The sequence below is a fragment of the Periplaneta americana genome, chromosome 8 (genome assembly GCF_040183065.1).
Source record: "Periplaneta americana isolate PAMFEO1 chromosome 8, P.americana_PAMFEO1_priV1, whole genome shotgun sequence".
NCBI lineage: Eukaryota > Metazoa > Arthropoda > Insecta > Blattodea > Blattidae > Periplaneta > Periplaneta americana.
In genome coordinates, this window is record NC_091124.1 from 61,738,316 (window position 1) to 61,759,995 (window position 21,680).

Here is a 21,680-nt window from a genome sequence, read left to right on the forward strand (position 1 = left end):
GTACAGGGCCAGAGTGTGATGTCACAACTACAGTATTCCTCTCCCACCACTCCATTAACAGTGGGCTGGAGAGTGGAGAGATAAGCACGGAAGGAAAATTTTTGGCCTCACTTGGCTTTATGAGGTACAGGGCCAGAGTGCAATGTCACAACTACAGTATTCCTCTCCCACCACTCCATTAACAGTGGGCTGGAGGGTGGCGAGATAAGCACGGAAGAAAAATTTTTGGCCTCACTTGGCTTTATGAGGTACAGGGCCAGAGTGCAATGTCACAACTACAGTATTCCTCTCCCACCACTCCATTAACAGTGAACTGGAGGGTGGCGAGATAAGCACGGAAGAAACATTTTTGGCCTCACTTGGCTTATGAGGTACAGGGCCAGAGTGCGATGTCACAACTACAGTATTCCTCTCTCACCACTCCATTAACAGTGGGCTGGAGGGTGGCGAGATAAGCACGGAAGGAAAATTTTTGGCCTCGCTTGGCTTTATGAGGTGCAGGGCCAGAGTGCAATGTCAACTAGAGTATTCCTCTCCCACCACTCCATTAACAGTGGGCTGGAGGGTGGCGAGATAAACACGGAAGAAAAATGTTTAGCCTCACTTGGCTTTATGAGGTACAGGGCCAGAGCGCGATGTCACAACTACAGTATTCCTCTCCCACCACTCCATTAACAGTGGGCTGGAGGGGGGAGAGATAAGCACGGAAGAAACTTTTTGGCCTTGCTTGGCTTTATGAGCTACAGGTCCAGGGGGCGATGTCAAAACTACAGTATTCCTCTCCCACCACTCCATTAACAGTGGGCTGGAGAGTGGAGAGAGAAGCATGGAAGAAACATTTTTGGCCTCGCTTGGCTTTATGAGGTACAGGTCCAGAGCGCGATGTCACAACTACAACATTCCCCCTCCCCTCACTCCATTGGCAGACAGTGAGCTGGAAGGTGGGTAATGTATTTGTATATGTATGTTTTGAATTTTAAAAGACTAAATAAATATTTCAGTATATTCACGCATGTACTTCAGTAGCGGCTCATTGTAAAAAAAATAGGTGAATTGCTGTTCACATATACAAATGCATTAACAGCTTTACCAATATAACGAGTAGCCTAGAATTCATAAACTAAGTACAATTTTGCTAGTTCAAGAACACATGCAAACAGGAAAATTAATTTATTTCAGGACTCAGCCAATTTTTTGCGTACAGTACCAAGGCAGTCCTCCTATCTTTTAAAGCTGCAAACCTGTCGATAATGTCTTCATAAAATGTGAGTTTAACTGAGGGTGGAGAGTATATCTCTATGCAAAGCTATGTGGGGTCTATTCCTGATAAAATAACAGAGCCAACTAATTTCAGTTGCAGGGGTGACTGCTTGGACACAAGGAATGAGGATACTATTCTCGAGTCAGGTAGTACATACTGTACTGTAAAATTTCAGAGCCCTTAAATAATAGTCCCCGGCCTAAGAGATCAGCTTCAACCCTTCTCTACTGTTAGTACCGATAGATCTGCAAACTGGTTACTCCAACTACAAGTCTGACAGTTCTCTGTAACTGAAAGCCTCAGAAACGCACTTCACTCAATCTTTCTTTAGTGCATGACGTCACATTACCATGGAAACCAAGTGCTGAATGAGAATGGGAGCCCAAATAATTTCACCTCTACTATATTGTAAGTTTCAATAGACACCGCTCGGCGCTCGTAACTGTAGACATTATTCTATTCAGTACTATTTATACAACTAAACACTGTTCATGACAACTGAAAAGAACACGTTTTTTATTTCGGAAATACGGTACCGGTAATAACTAGAATTAATTATTAATAAGAGATAAAATTGTGTTTTACATGTAAATAGTGAAGTGACACTTCACCTACTTCACCTGAATAACCGCTCCTGATGTACTTGGGATGTTTGCTTTGCAACAACATGATATCTAACCTATAAACGACATCAAAGCAGCCTACATACATTTTCTTCAATATAACGTTTTAACAAATTGTACCAAACTGTTAAACCATAAGGGCTAGTTAAAATCTGAATACATGTGTGTTTACTTACGTATTTCACTCAGAATATGTAAACGATACAATCCTTGAAGTTCTTGAATGATCAAAGATGGGAAGTAACTGAAAATCGTATATATATACTTTTTTTTCAGTAATTATGTAACAATTTGTAGAATATGTATTATGAAACAAAATAAATTACATAGATGAAAACTATTTATTTACTCTTTAATTTACTGATTTGTGTTGTCTATCTTGTACAAGTAGTGAGTTATTGGTGCTTAAAGATGTTATGTGCCAGCATGACTTACATTTTGTATCTAGAGTAGGCTTGTAGATAGGGTCGTAACCAGCACATAGCACTACAGGTTACAACTGAACTAGGTTTTGAGCTGAATGTTTTTTTTTTTTTTATTTTTGATATTGGATATAACTGAATAAACAGCATAAATAAAATTATTAATTTAACATTTATCTACTAATCATTATTAATATAAAAATAATGAAACCATGAAACATTAAATATTTTAAAAGACTTATAAAAGGATTGAAATGAAACTTCATTCATTCATTCATTCATTCATTCATAGTTTTCTGCCCAAGGCAAGTCTTTCACTGCAAACCCAGCATTCTCCAATCTTTTCTATTTTCTGCCTTCCTCTTAGTCTCCGCATAATATATCTCAGTGTTGTCTATCATCTGATACCTTCTTCTGCCTCAACTTTTCTCCCATTCACCATTCCTTCCAGTGCATCCTTCAGTAGGAAGTTTCTTCTCATCCAGTGATCTAACCAATTCCTTTTTCTCTTCCTGATCTTTCGTCATCCATTCTTTCCGACACAGCTTCATTTCTTATTATGTCTGTCCATTTCACATGCTCCATTCTTCTTCATATCCACATTTCAGATGCTTCTAGTCGCTTCTCTTCACTTCGTTGTAATGTTCATATTTCTGCTCCATATAGTGTCTCACTTCACATAAAGCATCTCACTAGTCTCTTCCTTAATTTTTTTTTTCCAAAGGTCTGCGGAAGAGCTCCTTTTTCTATTAAAAGCTTCCTTTGCCATTGCTATCCTCCTTTTGACTTCCTAGCAACAGCTCATGTTATTATTTATAGTGCACCCCAAGTATTTGAAGCTGTCCACTTGCTCTACTGTCTCATTTCGAATTCTTTTTCTTCCGATAACCATGGTCTTCGTCTTATTTGCATGTATCTTCATCCCATATTGCTCACAGCTGACCTTAAGCTCTAGTAGGATCTCTCTTAGTGAAACTTAATTGACCTAAAATAGCTGTAGTCTTCTGTTCGTCTCACTATTAAAATGTTTCAGAAACTTAGAAATATCCAAACATTTTGTCTCATTCTTCTCAAAGCCCAACAACACCAAATTCGCTCCACTTTGACTTTTCATAATCTATCACTGTGGTCTGTCAATCCTGGTAAGGACTGAAAAGGAGCTTTAGCAGACTCCTGTACTGCAGCCAAAAATTCTACAAGCAGACAAAAAATCATAAACTACAGTAAAAGCAGCTTTCATCTCAATTTTTAAGAACATCAGCTTCCTCCCTCTTAAACTTACAAAAATAATGTTTTGAAACCATCACCTCTTCTTTAGGTGGTATGTTTATGCCCAATTGTCCTAGACTGTCATAATTCGCTGTCTCTTCCTTTAAGTCTTTTGCTTCAGTAATAGCTGAATTAAGCTCTTGATTATGGCTGAATCTTCTTTCGGTTCTCCTAGTACTGCACATTAAATTACACATATACCAAGTTAAGAACAATTTTAGGGGTTGGTTGCAGCATAGCTAAAGGTACGGACACACGTCGCTACTTTTGCTGCGCAACTTTTGTACTGCAGCTGCAAAAGTTCCGTGTTGTGTTCACACGTAAGCCTAAAGTAGCGTGCTGCATGCTACTTTTCAATATACATTTTGTGATTATATTCCCATTATTATGGAAATCATGCGATAGCTTACTTATCTATTATTTGCTTTTCTGTCCTAACTAATATTCAGAAACTGCATTATTTTTACTATAAAGCTATTAAAAACGCCTATATATTAAAATGATAACCAACAGCATATTCACATAATCAATGTTGGCAAGTCTCCTGTTTGTAACTATGCTATGGAAAATTAAAAAAAAATGAATTATATCATCAGAAAATATACTCAGACTGTGTTGTACATTTAGTAACTGTTACAAATCATTTATTTTCATCACATCTAACATTAAAATATATCCAAACAATAAAAGTATCATTGGCACATTTGGGTGGCAACACTGGTCGCAACCGCAGCAAAAGTTTCAACAAAACCGATATCAAAAATGATGCGGCTACAACCCTGAGAATGCTGTTCACATGTCGCTACTTATAAGCTGTGTGCAGCATGAAAAAGTAGCGGCAGCAGGTTCGGCAACCGTTACATTTTTTGGATTGTACTGTTGTTCACACGTCGCAGTACGAGAGTTGCACAGTTTTTTGTACTGCAACACTGCAAAAGTAGCAACGTGTGACCATACCTTAAGGCCCTGCTCGTAGATAAACTTTATTCAATGTTAAAAAAGAAAAACTTATCTCATCACCTAAACGTGGGCAAGAAGGAGAAGTGGAATGGAGAGAAAACACTAAATGGCTAGATCTTTCAATTGCTGTGTCCACTTACTCATGGAGCAGCTGTAAATTTCCGAATAGAAGAATACTGGAAGAAGTAATCCTGGAGGATTAACCACACAAACTTTATATAAAATGACAATTTTATTACCCAACATGTAAAATTTATAATAAAGTTTGTATAATTTACATGACATTGTTCATTTTCTTCTTTTCCTTGCTCAGTGTTCATGATGAATAATATTAATTTAGTGTTAATGTATTTACAATTGTAACTCTTTATTAAAAACCCCTTTCTAACTATAGGGGCTATTCAGAGATCTTGACATGATAATGCATGGCATCAAGTTACTCCAATACAAGGATACATGCCACTGAGAAAAAATAATCAATCAATCTTCTTAATGTATTCAGCTGTTTGCTGACAACATAAAGTCCACTATAGTCCACTGTAGTCTATTCAGTTGTTGTATTTGAGAAAAAAGAAATACTGTAAATATCACTTACATACCTATATGGTTTTCTTCATTTTAAATTCACTGTCAAATATCCAATCTATCTTAAAAGTGCACAAAACATTAATTTTAAAAATTCTACTTATTTTATGATGGTGCACAAAGTATACCTCACACGATTGTATTACCGATAGTGAATCCTAATGGAAAAAGTGTATGTCAATTAGTTACTTCCTCAAGATAAAGCATAAAACTAATTACAAGTACAAGAACCAATACAAAACTCAAAGCAATTTATGTGATTTTGACATCTGATGAAATAATTTGGGAATAAACCACCAGCTTTAAGAAGGAACAAGCAAGAAGTTAAAATTTTCATTACAAAAAATATTCTGTACACTATGTGACAATCGAAATATTGTACATTTTTACTTGAAAACTGCAAAGTTCATACATGGATTTCATAATTAGCAAGTATATAGGAATCCCAAAATGTTTAATATAGGTTATTTATGGACTTTTTCAAAGTTGAACCGAATTAAAGTGGCACTGTGTAGTGTGATATTCTCTTAAAAGATAACGTTAGTCATATGAAAGCTGTGGTAACCTTGGTGGTAGGCCTTGGCTATGAATTTATTTATTTATTTGTGGTTACAAGATCTGAAAATGCTATCCTTTGAATATCAATAATTAATAAATAATAACTAACACTTTTCATATTATTAAAACCTCTACATTTGGTGACCCTGATGTCATAACAAGAAAATGATCAACAGTAATGGTGACAGTAATGCTTCTTAGTCAGTGCAGCATGGAATGAAAAATTATCTCCGTTCTGGAAGGAATATCTCAGATTGTGGTTTACGCAGGTTGAAGCTATCTTTGAAATGGCAGAATAAGCAGAGAAATTTATATATAATTTTGCAAATCTAGGTTCAGCCATGCTAACAAGCATTGCTGACATACATAATCCTCATCAGACAATAAGGTGCATGGGGGACATGGATGTACAGCTCCATGCTTTCATGACCTTGGCATTAGAATGAGGTGGAATGGTTGGCACCACGTTCCGACTTTCTTTCACCCTTGTAACTCAATTTGTGACCGAACTAAGCAATCATTCTGAAGTTTTGGCAACGAGAAAAATGTCGTCACCACCCAGAATTGAATTGGTAATTGCTAAAAGGCCCTTTCTCCACTATTTTGCAAAAAATGAGTTACTGCAGATTCAACATTGTAATAATTACTTCACTTCAGCTTCCCATTCTGAATATTTTGCCAGAAATTGTCTTTTTATGCCCTGCACAACTTCCACTTATTTATTAAAATCATTAATAAAATAACAAATAGATTTCTTAATTCCTTTAAATACACTCTGTGAACATGCTCCTGTTTATAATCTAGTCAAAACCTACTCATATACATATCTGAAGAGCTTTTCTTCTCGAGCATTAATTTATATAACTGTTTACGAGTCACTGAAGGCTGTTTTTGCTGGCTGTAGCCTAAAATAAAATAATTTATTTTGAAAAAAGACATGTGTGTGCCGTTAAACTGCAATATGGGATTTAAAGCCCAAAAGTTGTTTCGTATTTTGGTCAAAAAATTCCATGCGAGTAAGTACCGATTTTTTAAAATCTCAGTATAAAAAAGAACTTCATGACCGAAAATTTAATTTTCAATTCAGTAATTTCGAACATTATTATTACAGTATTAACATGGAATAAATTAAGTAAACTTATATAAACCAAAAGTACATACCTTTGGGCTTAAGTACAACACAGAACGATATTCCCTTGCATCGCTCTAACTGTGGTTTACATAGATGAAACATGGATGCACACCCACTATACTGTCAGCAAATGCTTGCAGCAACATGATACAGTACTGGGTGTGCAGGAAAATGAAAATCGTTTGTAAATGTTGTAAATGTGGGAGCTCAAATGGATTTTATTGAAAGAGCAGAGCTCATCTAAGACTCCAAATTGCCATTCCAGGGCTACCACAATGAACGGATCCAATTATACGAAATGGTTCAAAGAACATCTAATCTCGAACTTGCCACCTAGCAATATTGTTGTACTAGACAATGCGCCCTATCATTCTGTTTCAGAAAACAAAGTCTCCAATTCGCCATTTGGTAAAGCAGATATCCTATCACGCTTACAGACAAACAATTTACATTTCGAATCTGACACACCTCGTCCAGGTCTATCTCATCAGCAGCACAAAATCCCATAAAATAAAGAAAGTATTAACATCATAAGCAGAGTAGATATTCGAACAATGCAAGTAACATCTTGCAAATAAAACCCAGCAGCATCGCAAAGCTGATCTTCTGGGTTAATTTCCAGTTTTTGGGGTGCATAATGCGCTATTTGTGCCTGAGTACTTCAGCAGAAGTCTACACCCTTATAAAGAAAAGGAAAAGGAGATGAAGATGATCTTGGAGAGACAACTGTACTAACTCCTCTGTTCATTGGTGAACCCCTAGCATCAAAAACTGATGCTTCAGATATAACTATAGGACTGTCTTTGAACAAAGACTTCAATACAATTGGATTCCACCCTGATTTACTCGAGCAAACTGCATTGATCAGAACTCTGTTATGATTTATAACAGATGGCTGCACTGTATATAGCCCTCGAGCAGACAGCGAGTATCAACACACTTCAGTCAGTGCTGTAATTCCCAGCAGGAAGGACTGTTGTGTCTTCAGCTATCACGGATGCTCCTCTTTCTGACAGTCAACTTCACTTAATAAGAGTGAACAATAATGTACTTACAATTAGTGCTGAAATATATATGCTATGCTTAATTATTGCATTTAAATAACTCTGAATGTTAAATGTGTTACAGTGCCCAAGGACTGTAAGGTGTAAGTAGTCTTTGAGAGTATCTGAAGTGGAGTAGATATTCGAACAATGCAAGTAACATCTCGCAAATAAAACCCAGCAGCATCGCAAAGTTGAACTATTAAGGGGGGGGAATGAACAAGTCAGCAATTTTAAATTCTTTGGATACACGATTTCATACGGGCTGTCGAATACAAGGGGGAGAGTCATTAATCCTTCCCACTGAAGGCTTTACCCAATGTCCCATCCCTACCTTCTCGTGGTGCAGCTATTAGTAAGCACAATTTTACAAGCTGAACTAAAGGGACGGGCTACTCATCAATTAGCACTGATCAGCTTGATGAGTTAATGACTGAATTTGGTATAATTTTCCTCTGTTCAATACTTAATTCCCTCTTTACCCTTTCCTATCCAGTCCTCTGACTGAACTCTTACTTTCTTTGATCCCAATGCTATTAGAGCATTCAAGGCCTAGGGGTTCATTTCACTTTCCTTCCTACCTTTTCTACTTTTCTGTTCCTAGTGCTGACTTGCTAAGGCACTAAAATCGTCCTCCAATGGCTTAAGGAAGGGAAAGCTGGTGATCAACAAGATGTCCCAACTAGGTCCAGTGGACCCGTCGACCAACAGCAGGTGTGGTCCTCCAGACATTCTGGGGGTTGTGTGTGGATGAAGTAGCCACCAAAACGTTAAAATATGGTCTTCACTTAAATCTGCTACAACTTGCCATTTAAATATTGGAAGAGGTCAAATGACTATTGTCAAATGCCTGGCATTAGAAAACAACAACACAATAACAACAATTTCGTACAAAAGGAAAAGAATATAAACTGAAAAATAATAAATTGCAATACAATTATTAATGTAATAAACAAAGTCTTCATACCAAACATAGTTAAAAATACAAGATTAAGAATTTATAAGACATTAGCAAGGCCAGCTCTTTCATATAGCATTGAAATATGGACCATTTGGAAAGGAAATAAAAGAAGGATTACTGCAGTGGAAATGAGATATAAGCGCCATACAGCACGCTACACTCATTTAGATCACAAATGAATTACAGACATTTAGAAAAACTACAAGTGCATTCTTCTGCAACTATGTACCACGTTACCAACACCGAGAGAAAACAAATTTGGGCATGAAGTGGAACCATAAAAGGTCACTTGGCCTAGTACCTAGAAGACAGATGATAATGAAGACGATAATTTCATTCTTATTCAATTTCCGCTTTATTTCGCCATTCAGTTGTACTTGAGTTGTAATATTAGTCATTAGAGGCTATGCAATTTAATAAAATAATAAGAGTGTCAAGTGCTATACTAATACTTTTAATTTATAGTTTATAGTGTTTATATATAAGCCACGTGGTGAAAATGGATCAAGAGAGAACCTGCAAGAAGATCTTCGATGGAAAATTCGAGGGCAGACGATGTTGGGGATGATCCAGGAAAAGATGGCTAGAGGGAGTGGAGAAAGATTTGAGCAAGCTGGGAGTGAGAGGTTGGAGACTGAAGGTAATGGACAGAACAGCCTGGTAGGATATTGTGAGACAGACGAAGGCCCTCCATGGGCTATAACGCCTAGGAGTTAGTGTTTATATATTTTTTAATTATATAGTGTAGGATATAATATCAATTTTAATATGAGTTTGAAGAGATCACGAACAAGCAGATTATGGATCTACTTATTTTTCAATGGACTAACAAAGAACTTTACGAGATACATGGTGAACCACATATAATGGGAGTAATTAGAAGCGCAAGGTTGAGATGGGCCGGCATGTTGAAAGAAGTGAGGTGGGATCCTTACTGAAAAAGATTTATAGAGCGAAGCCAGATGGTAGAAGATGTGTTGGGAGACCTAGGAAGAAATGGACTGAAGGTGTAGAAGAAGATATAAAGCAGATGGGTATAAGGACATAGAGGAGAAGAACTCAGGACAGAAGAGAATGGACTTCTATTGCTAGGCAGACTTTGTTCCTTCAAGGAACGTAATCGCCATGGAGTAAGTAAGTATTTTTCAATGGTAGATTTAATTAAGAAGTCAGTCAAATGTGACATTAAATCCTCTATTGCTAATTTAAAATGTCATGTTAAAAGAAAACATCTAACCATCAATTTACAAATTGGAGAAAGCAGACAAGATCCAGACGAACCATCTTCTGGTTCTGGAGGTGGCTCCTTCTACATCAGATTCAGAAATAACAGTCATCCCTTCTACTTCTTCTGATGGAATTTTACAACAACCTAGGCCATCCAAAACTCAAAAGCAGATAAAGGTAACCACTTATTTTCTCCAAAACTTTGAAGGAGGACATAAAAAGGTTAACAATCTGTTACATTTATTCGTACAAGATATGCAACCATTTTTTATTGTTGAAGATGAGAAGGAATTTGTGGAATTTACGGCAGAATTAAAACCATCCTACAAACTACCTAGCAGGAAAACCATCAACAAAAGCTTGTTACCAGCAGCATATGAAATATGCTACTACAGAGTCACAACAAAATTAAGTTCTATCAGCACTGTCTGTTTAACAACCGACTGCTGGTCATCAAAAAACACTGAAAGTCAATTTGCAGTAACTGCACACTTCATTTCGGAGGACTTCAAAATAATTCAATATTATTAAAATGTTGCTGCATGATATATCACATGCTAATGTAAATCTTGGTTCAATTATTAAGAAAATTACATGTATGCATTGAATTTAACGGACAAAGTACTCATTGTTATCTCTGACAATGCTGACAATATTAAAAGTATTGTTATTAATGAACTGGCGTGGAAGCTCCTTGGAAAATATGCACACACTCTAAATTCAGTTATGAAAAATACAGTGCAACATGTCAAGATGCTACATGAAAAAAGGGACATCAACTGTTGGATATTTTAAGAGAAGTTCTACTGCTAATGAAAACTGTTATCCTATCAAATAACTCCTGGCTCAACTGCACTAAAAATACTGAAACAAGAAGTCAATAACAAGAACAATATTGAACAACAAGATTTTAAATAAATCTTAGTAGTATGTTGGAATTGAAATTTTATATGCTTCAACATTTTGTAGAATTACAAGTAAGAGTCTGTTGTAAAAACAGTAATAATTGCATTAATTAATAAGGACATTGCAATCTTGAGTAAGATGAATAGGAGGCATGCAGATAATTGTGTAAACTTCTTAAAGCTTCTGAAGATGTAACAGTGAAACTAAGTGGAGAAAAATGTGACAGCCAGTAGCATAACTGTTATAACAAGAGGCCTTCAATCAGTTTGCAATAAACTATAGAAAGTTAATTTTGTTACCTGAATGAAAACTGTTTTAAAAGAATTGAAAGATAAGCTGACATCATGACTGGGCAAGATTGAATAGAGCAAGACAACTGCCATCAGCACTTTTCTCAATTCAAGATATAAAACATTAGCATCTGCTAATGACAATGCAGCAGAAGACACTAAAAAATTAGTAATAGAGATGACAACAAAGCAATTAAATGAAAGAACCAGCAACAATGAACAGCTGGAAGAAACAACCCCTGCAGAATTTTCAGTTTAATTCTCTGCAAGTTAATTTATAATTATTGTAACTTAACCCTACAAAGACAAAGGTGGGGTCATGAAATGCCTGCACTTCAGCATTTCATTAATTGTGTAAAAACTAAACATGACAATTTGCGCTACATTTTTCTGGTTGTTAGAAATAATGTACTGAGTAACTCTTTTGTTCTAGAATTTAATTATGCAAAAATTGTTGCAAGAAAAAAAATGTTGTACTTTGGGGGGCAAGTTTCGACCCCCTCCCTTCCCTAGACCTGCATGTAACTTTTATTTTGCACAACAGCTTTTACTTTTCCGTTATTTTATTGTGTAACAATGAGAAAACCACATATCTTCAATTCATCTGAATTTCAAACAACAATGGACAATAACATTTCACATGAAATCTAGTCCCGTCGCTCTAATTTCTGGCAGCCAATCGCGTTGCAGGTCGGCTACATTTAAATGTGTGCATCTTGTGATTCGCCTATGAAGATGTTATTCATTTCTTAAGGCTCGATAAATACTTAATATAATCGCCCGCCATTTTCGCTCTTTCGCTGGCGTTCGCAGAAAGCACACGAAGACGTTATTTGCCACGCAATTATTTGCTGAATTACAGTGCGTTTGATTTATTATCATAGGAGCTACGACAAATGTTTAATGGTGTGGCAAATAGATTCCTCGTATGGTAGCTTGGCAACGAAAGAACAAAAATGGCGAACGATACTACCTACCTAGACTTCATAGAGCCTTCACTTCCTAAGATGTAAGCAAAGAGGAGTCACGCCAGGAATAACAGCGTCACGACTATAGTTGTTGATTTTAATTTACTTTCCTCTCAGAGCATAAATAGCCACTTCTCAATATCAATATTCATCAACTATTTGATGTGAACATACGTAATTATAATGAGTAGATTTCTGTCAGCCGAAAGTCTTTATGAAATGGTTACCAACAGTGATACAGACAAGAGTGACTCAGATGAAGAAGATGAAGCCATTGTCCAGCCTGACAGTGACTATGACATTGGAAGTGATGTTGGAACTAGTGCCTCTGATGCCGAAACAGTTTGTGACTCTGTTCGTGTTACTGTAAGTACTGCTAGTGAAAAACTAACAGCTAAAAGTGGCAGTGAGTACGTACCTGATCCACCAGCACAGCATCGAAGAGGGTTGGCAAATATTGTGCATTCACGTGAAGGAATTACAAATGAAGGTAAAGTTAACAATATATGTCATTCTTTCAAGAAGTTTATTACAGAACAAATAGTAGACATTATTGTTAAGCATAGTAATGAAGAAGCTGACAGGAAAAGAAATATAAAACACACCACTGTCACTGAAATATATGCTCTGATTGGTCTCCTAATCCAAATGGGTTCAAGTTATGACTCCAAACTATCAACAGACATTCTGTGGTCCACAATTCGAGAAAGAAACATTTATACAGGAACAATGAGTCGTATTAAGTTCAAGGAACTCATCTCTATAATAAGATTCGTTGATAAGAATACAAGGGGTGAACATCGAAGGCTTGATAAATTCGCCACACTTCGAGAAGTTTTCCAAAAGCTAAACGAAGTATTCAAGAAGTACTACGTGCCTAGTGCACATATGACGATAGATGAAATGCTTTCATTATATCGTGGAAGGTGTCCATTCAAAGTGTTTCTAAAAGACAAACCAGGGAAATATGGTATTCTAATTCGAATGCTTACTGATTTGAAAACACAATATGTTGTGAACATGGAAGTTTATGCAGGAAAGGGGTCAAAAGGCAATAGTGAAAAACTAGAGCCAATAAATGGAATTGAAAGAAGTGTGACTACAGACTGCTACTACACATCCATTGATTTGGTAGAAGAGTTGTATGTAGAAAGAAAATTGACTATGGTTGGAACCATGCAGCAGAACAGGAAACACATACCTGAAGAACTAAAGAAAACTACAGAGTGTGCATTATACACAAATTAATCACGTTTTAAAGACATTAATAACATTTTGCGGAATTCTGCTGTATAATAGTTTCTTTAGAGTGTAGTTATTTTTACATTCTTAGCTAAATACATCATTTTCTTTCATTTTTTCTTCAAGATTGGCTGTAATGATATTTTCTTAAGACGGACCCTGTATAACATATATAGAAGAAAAATTGTGCTCCTTGAAAGAATTTGTGCAGAAACACATTAAATGCTCAGAAAATCTGAATTCGGATTTAAATAAGAGACTATCTTATTTTGTCTCAGATTTCAAAAAGAAGTGGCAGGAATCCAGCACAAAAGAGAAAATATTTCTTCAAAGTATTCGGTGTAGAGGAGTGTCTGGATAGGATTAAGGACCCAGAAATAGGAGCAGAAGCAAAGGAGAATAACAGAAAAGAAATAGGAGCAGAAGCAAAGGAGAATAACAGAAAAATCTTGAAGGAGAAAATTCAAAGTACTGTATCGAAGGGAATGATGAGTGACACGAGCAAAATGTTGCAATGCGAAAAATTATGTTGCAGTTCAGGAAGGGCAACAGTCGACAGTAGACTACGAGGCGTGTTCTTAAAGTAAGTTCCAAAAGGGTGTAGAAAGTAAACGGGAAAATATTTACAAACCATTTTTGTAGCATTGTATTCCCCACACTTCAATTACTTCTCACCATAATCTCCACCATTATTGAGGCATTTATCGAGTCGTGGCACAAGTCTTTCTATCCCCTCATTGTAGAATTCACCCGCCTGCGAACCACTCCGCAACATTTGTGGAAAATTCAAGGAAAGCGAAGAAATTGTGAACCTCCTGTCCTCATGAATTTCTTCATCTACAGCACGCACCAAATCGTCATTGATCAAAGATGGCCGACTGGTATGCTGCTCGTCATGCACAGAGATGCAGCCCTCATTGAACTTTCTAACCCATCTCCTGACCATTCCATCACTAATGGCATCATCACCACACACCTCACAAAGTTGATGATGAATGTCAGCTGGTTTGATGTTTCTCGCATTCAAAAAACGGATAACAGACCGCATCTCACAGTCGGCGGGGTGCTCGATCACTTTAATCATTTCAACTGATCACAACTAACCACACACACGGACTGAAGCTCTGAAACTGCATGCACAGCTTGCCTGAGGACTGAAGAAGAAAACACGTATGCGCAAAATAATGATTGCAGCGATGCTACAGCTATAATTGAAAATGGAACTTACTTTAAGAACATGCCTCGTAAATAGGGTATCAGTATCAATGATGGCAGATAGCGAGAAAACATGCACGAGCTCAAGTGAAGGAGAGAAGAAGCTAGTGACGTCAGGTAATGGTAATCAAGAGTGTGATGTCGAAGAATATGGAAGCGTGCGTGTCAGCTAGAGAAATGCAAACACAGCAAAGTCAAAGTGAACAGCTGTTGGGGGAAATACCAAAAAGAGTGAGGGAGCTGAGAAAGAAGGAGAAGATAAGTGTTAAAAAATAATAAGCATTACGACTTAAGGAATTGGTATGAAGGGTTCAAGTGAAAAAGGAAAGGGTCAACGGGCAAGGAGTTACTGTTATTATTATGTATAGGGTAGGTTAGTACGCTATTTTGGTGTAAAGGGGGATTATTTAGTCAGATATTAAATTAATTTGGAGGGGGGATCGTTAGAATAGGTAGGGCTGGAAATGTGTTGCTGTGTGGTGTATCACTGTGGTAAGGGTGTTATAAGAGATGGTTTGAGGATAATATTGTATGAGGATGAATAACGAGTTCAAGTTATGGGCAGAAATGCAATTTTGAGAACTGGATAGTATAGTATAGAAATCTGTAAATAGTGATGGTCAGTCCCTGAATACAGAAATGCAAGATATGGCAACAAATCTCGTATTACTGGTATTCAATCCATTTGGACTATTTGGACAACTCGAAGTCATCCCAGTCAGATAATTCAGATACACTGAGTTCCCTATAGCTGGAATGTCATTGTCGTATTCAAGCACTTAGGCTTTAGGAGAGGAATAGACCTCTGTGGACGAGTGTTAACTCCAGAACTGTTACGTGCATTCGCTGCTGTGATGTCGATACTGACTCATTGATGCGAAGAGAGAAAACATATCAGAAGGCAACATCACGAGATTAATGGAATTTCTGCATGAAGAAGTGGAGGGTGATGTCAGTACCAAAAGGATACAAGGCGATTCATCATCAGTCGACTTTGGTGAATATATACATAATGCTGCTACTCTTCAAGTAAATACTGAACAGAAGAGAGGAAAATGGAGAAACCAACAGATTCCTATTGCATTCTGCGTCTTTTGCGAGAATTGAGGCCACTGGGCACAGGAATGTCAGAAAGTACCAAATCGAGATGACAGATTGGAGAAATTACAGACTGCAAATACATGCTTCCTTTGTTTAAAACGAGGACATATAGTTAAAGATTGCTTCAAGAAAAGCAAGGCTGCCTGCGCAATATGTAAGAAAGATCATTATGTTTCAATTTGTCACTGAAGTGTTTGTTAAATCCCTCTATAGGAAAGACAGTGGTCAAGAATTCAAACTATTCTTATCTTCAGACAGCTTTGGTTTGGGTCAAAGGTCCGACACAAAGTTCCAAACTCACTAGATGCATTCTGGACCTTGGAAGCCAGTCTACCATTATCAGCAAATCTTTAGTAAAATTTCTATATTTGAAGGATCTAGTGTTGACACCTTTTCAATAGACGTCTATAGCATCACAGTCCCGAAAAATTGTTAACTTTGATCTGATAGGCTTTCAGAAAGAACAAATATTTCAATACTTTTTCACCACACCCTACTGTTCCTGAAGATATAGAAGCCTTCGCCTGCACTCACAAACTTGTATTAGGTGATCCAAAAAGGGGACTAGAAGACCTGCCAATTGAATTACTTATTTCAGCAGACCATTACTGGAAAACTGTGAAATTATAACAGCCAATATGCATTTTTCCATCACTATTTGGTTGAATCCTTAGTGGCAGTCGCTCAGACAGCTATTGACCGTACAATGGTTCTTCATATTTCACTGAAGGACACAGAACTATCAGATACCACCATAAGACATCTACAGGATCTGGAAACGGCATTCAAGAAACACAAAATCGTGTTCCTACTGCTGAAGACTCTGCACTTCTCCAAGAACTTCAAAACAACTACAGCAGGGACCAAGAGTCATTTTACTCCTCAGAGAAAAGGATGAGAAAGAAGACTACCAGACCTTCCAAACTGCAAACGGAGAGCTGTATGAGATATTACAAGATGGTAATCCTGTATCTTAGTGTCCCAAATTATCTTACACACCATGACAGTCAAAAAAAGAATATGTGATCCAAGAAGCACTGCCGCTATAGCCAACTATAGTATTCAGTTGATGAAAATGGCACGTAGGCCTAGAACTAATACGTTTATCGCAGAAGACGAAGAGTTATTGGATGCTGCTGCAATTTTACAAGAGAAATAGCGTTTGTCGACTCTTGGGCCAGAGTTTCAAGATGTGGAATTCAGTATGAGATGGTTGGCCGATAGGCGTCTGATAAGAAATAGAGTGCAGTGTTCTATTTGTGACCGACATTGCACTCTTGTTAATTACGAGAAAGGGATAGATGGTAAGAGATGGAGCTGTAGGTTATGTGGCACAAAGAAAAGTATCCGAGAAGGGTCATTCTTTTTTCGTAGTCACATGTCATTGAAACAGATTCTTTTCATCGTGTATTGTTGGGCATACGATATGCCACAGACTTATGTGAAGCACGAGGCAGAAGTAAATGAGGAACATACAATTGTGGACTGGTACAATTTCTGCAGAGAAGAGTGTGAGCGGTCACTGGAGAGAAACCTGAAAGAGGTGGGTGGTTTTTTCGTAGTCACATGTCATTGAAACAGATTCTTTTCATCATATATTGTTGGGCATACGATATGCCACAGACTTATGCAAAGCATGAGGCAGAAGTAAACCAGGACCATACAATTGTGGACTGGTACAATTTCTGCAGAGAAGAGTGTGAGCGATCACTGGAGAGAAACCCAAAAGAGGTGGGTGGTTTCGACGAGGATGGCAATCAAATCGTTGTTGAAATCGATGAAGCAAATACTTCCACCGAAAATACCACAGAGGACAATGGAGAGAAGGCCACTGGGTCTTTGGGGGAATTGAGAGGGTTAGTGGCAAGCGTTTCTTAGTTGAAGTGGAGAATAGAAATGTTGCTACCTTGAAAGACATTATACAGTAGTTTATTCTCCCAGGTACACATATAATTTCAGACAGATGGAGAGCATACAGAAACTTGGATGTCACTGGAGGAGGAATAATGTCACTGGAGGAGCAATATATACGCACTCTGTCATAATCCACGAACACAACTTCATTGATCGTGATGACGCTGAAGTTCACACCCAAAAAGTCGAGAATATGTGGATGAGGGCAAAATGCAAGCTGAAACAGCAGTTTGGGACATCTTCTGAAATATTCCCGTCATACCTGCATGAATTTATATACCAGAACTCTGTAGAAAGACAAAATGTATCTGAGCAGATTCTGGTGACATTGATACAGAATTATCATATGTAAATATATGTTCATACATGTTTTGTAAACACTTTCTTAATTTGCGAATAAAATAATTTGTTCCCACATAGTTGGCAGTGGTAGTGTGTTCCTAGATGATATGCCGCCTAGATAATTTGGGATGTTAAAATGCAGGATTACCTTACAAGACTATAAGACTAACGAGTATCTCACACATCATGGCACAGAGTGGAAGTTAATAGCAACACGAGCAGCTTGGTGGGGAGGATGATGGAACAGATGATAGATTCCACCAAAAGATGCCTTAGGAAAGTACTAGAACGTACACAAACTGATGAAAAAGAACTAAATACAATTTTGATTAGAACTGAAACTGTTTTTAATTCTCGACCAATCATACAAAATGGTGAAAGATTAACAACCATCCCACATGGCTCTGAACCATCTATGAATTCAGACATACAAAGAATTTAGAATAAAACAAAAGATCACAGAATACTTTTGGCAAAGATGGATGAATGACTATCTTCTCCAACTTCGTACCTATCATGAAGTAAAACACCCCAAGACTCAAGGTAGGATATGTAGTTCTCCATGAGGACATCTGGCCATGAATGATGTGGAAAAGAGCAAGAGTTGAAGAGACGACAGGGCAAGATTTAACAGGCGACACCATCTGTTCTCTATTTTATGATTTAATAATATTGTATTTGTTTTGATTAATAAAGTTGGCAGTATGTTAGAGTGGAACTAGTCAGAGTAAATGGTTTGTTACTTCCTCACAAAGCTCTGGGTTCTGGGGTTCGGGCTCGTCAGTAGATGATGGGACCTTAACTGCAGAGCCCTCGAAGTAGGGCCCATCTGTTAGCATCGGATTCACGAATGCCACGGAGGCCATCCATCAGGCATAGATAATCATAGTATATAGCGTGTACAATGGGCCTAAACTATCTACATGCAAGAATCCATTCCGGATCCAGCCCTTGTGAAATCAATCAAGTGGACAGATAGGCGAAATACAGCGTGTCCATGTGAAGTAAGCATGGTATCTATTTTATACAACTTCTGAACTGGATTATTTGCAAGAACTAGATTGTAAGGTGCCGCCACTGTAGTCTGGATTTATTATCTTGTGGTCCCGGGTTAGATTCCGTGTATCCCTGATTTATAACTTGTGTTGGGCAAGCCAGTGGTCCAGGCAACACAGGGGTTTTCTCCAGAATCTCTGGTTCCCCTGTGGCATCCCAACAAATCTCCATAATCATCTCATTTCATCTCATCATGGGTGTAGCGTAGACCAGCCTTCTCAACCTAATATGGCACATCCTGGGCAACAACTCTGTCGGTAAATTGGTCTACATACTGTCTTCATATGGTGAATGACGTAAGTTAAGTACCCGCCATTAGTTAAAAAAAAAATTATAAAGATCTTTCTTACACATGGATAAATCTGACAGAAGCATCATATTTATGACAGCAGCTGTTATATCAATACTATTAATAATTGGAAATGTGCAGCTAAACCCGGGACCTAGCAATAGAGAAGAAACGGAATATGGATAAACTACATGAAGGAAACGAGGGAAGATAGACAAAAGGCAAGTGTTCTCCTAAATAAAGTTTCTAATGACATAGAGGAATTAGTCAATAGATATATGGATATGGAAAATAAGATAAAAGAGGTTATTCATGAGCAGGCTATGCTAAAATCAATGGTTAAAAAATGGGAAACTGATAGTAGGCTCAATAACATGGCAATTTACAAGGCTGAAGAGGACACTAAGGAAACAGGAATTGACACATGTTTACTAGTGCTACAATTACTAACTAAATATTTCAAACTAAACGTGGACATAAGTGCAATAAACAATGCATACAGAGTCGGGAATGGAAAGAATAGATCAATACTAGTTAAATTCAACTGTTATTTCATTAAGGAACATATAATTGCAAATAGGAGGCAACTTATAGCCACAAATATCTATGTAAAGAATGATTTCGAAAAGAAAAGAAAAAAATTAATTCCACTGTTAAAAGGAACTCGAAGCAAAGGATTTAAAGCAAACTTAATTAAAGACAAAATCTAGATCAATGGAAAGATAATTGGTTCAGATACCTTGAATAATCATAACATCTAATCTACACATGGATACGTCGCAGTGTACATTTCTTTTTCTGCAGCCATGTTATGATATCCCATTTCACAGCACACTGTGATGGAATCTTGTCAATTTGCATACTGTGATGTGGGGCATTATCATACTTACTACAGCTTAGAAAGGAAGATCTGATATTAGTTTTTCCTTAACCCACTTCTCGAAATTGACATGGATCATTTGACCATGGTAGTCACCAATATAATGTACCTGCCTTATAGATCAACTCGGCATTTTGTATGTAACTATTGCTACTGCCCGCAAAAGTGATTATTAATCTGTTTCTGACATTCATGTTCAAATGAATACTGATATCACCACCTTCTTACTGACATTTTCTATAAGTCAAATTACTGTCAACCTAACTTTTGTCTAAGTAATCCAGCTCATAACAAAATTCCTTATTGCCAAATTTATACTAAATATTTGTGTCGCCAACTCAAAATAACAAATCTCTCTAGTAACAATGTCCGTTGACTTCGACACTTATTCCATTTAAATACCATCTCTACATCAGAGTTTGTAGAGATGACCTATCCCATGGAAAGTGTATTTTCTGTTGATTAATAAGCAACAGTTTCGGCATGGTTGGAAAGTTCTTCTCTTCTAAGTGGATGATGTATATATTCCTGCGAATGACGCATTGATGAAAGTCATTTACTTGCATCGTCATATGATATTCTTTTCTTCCTTTCCAGGAATTGGCAGTCATTAGGAAAACTTGCTTCCCGTAATTTATACCCCAGTTAATTGGATTCAAAATCTACTCCTCCCTTCTTCGGCTCTCAGAATTGTAGAGCTGCTGGCCAGACAGTAACTGTACTTATTAAATTAGTTTACAGTGACTGAAAAGGGCTAGGCTATGATTACGTTTTCACAAGACTGTATTTATGCATAAAACATCATTAGGGCGAATACAATATTCAATTGTTTTATTCCACCTGCTAACATTGCCAAAAACAATAATCCCTGCTGCACTGTCTAATTACAAATCACGTAACATCTTCTCAATAAAATATAGCTGACTACAAACTTCACTTACGCGAAATAACTAAAAGTTTAAAATATTATAACATAAATATTTATAATATAAATACAATAGTTCGAAATATACACTTGTTCTTAAAAAACTCCTGTTACCTAATGACTTAAGTTAACAGAAAAAGTCTTCAAGAATACTAAATTTACCTTCTTCCACTTATAGTGTCTCACATACAACTTCACAGCCACATTTTTGTTATCTAAATATACATGATCAGTTCAAGTCACGGAAATCCTCCTTATGTTCATGAGTATTTGGCACCAAAACAAATGACGATATACCTAAAAAAAAAAAAAGAAAGAAATTAGACTTAGGTCTTTCAGATAAGAGGGGAAGAGAAAGAAGGAAAGGTTCACATTAAAATGTATACTATGCTAGTAAGTGAAGCGAAATAATGAGTAGCTACCTAATGAACATTGCAGACAGTATCTTGCAACAGTAAACTAACAAATGATTAATATATTCAAGAGCATGTGTTTTTCTGGATATGGAGAC

At 37.1% G+C, this 21,680-nt stretch overlaps 1 protein-coding gene across 5 annotated transcripts in view; it reads right to left on the bottom strand.

Annotated features, from left to right (window-relative positions):
• Positions 1–4,186: 4,186 nt before the first annotated feature.
• Positions 4,187–21,680, bottom strand: part of LOC138704752 (GON-4-like protein) — a 65,006-nt gene continuing 47,512 nt past the window's right edge. For 4 of the 5 annotated variants that reach the window (XM_069832936.1, XM_069832937.1, XM_069832939.1 and 1 more), the window contains one exon: positions 4,187–21,466. The gene's annotated coding sequence lies outside the window, so the exon portion shown is untranslated. The remainder of the gene's footprint in view (positions 21,467–21,680) is intronic. The other variant, XR_011333422.1, reaches the window with a different exon arrangement.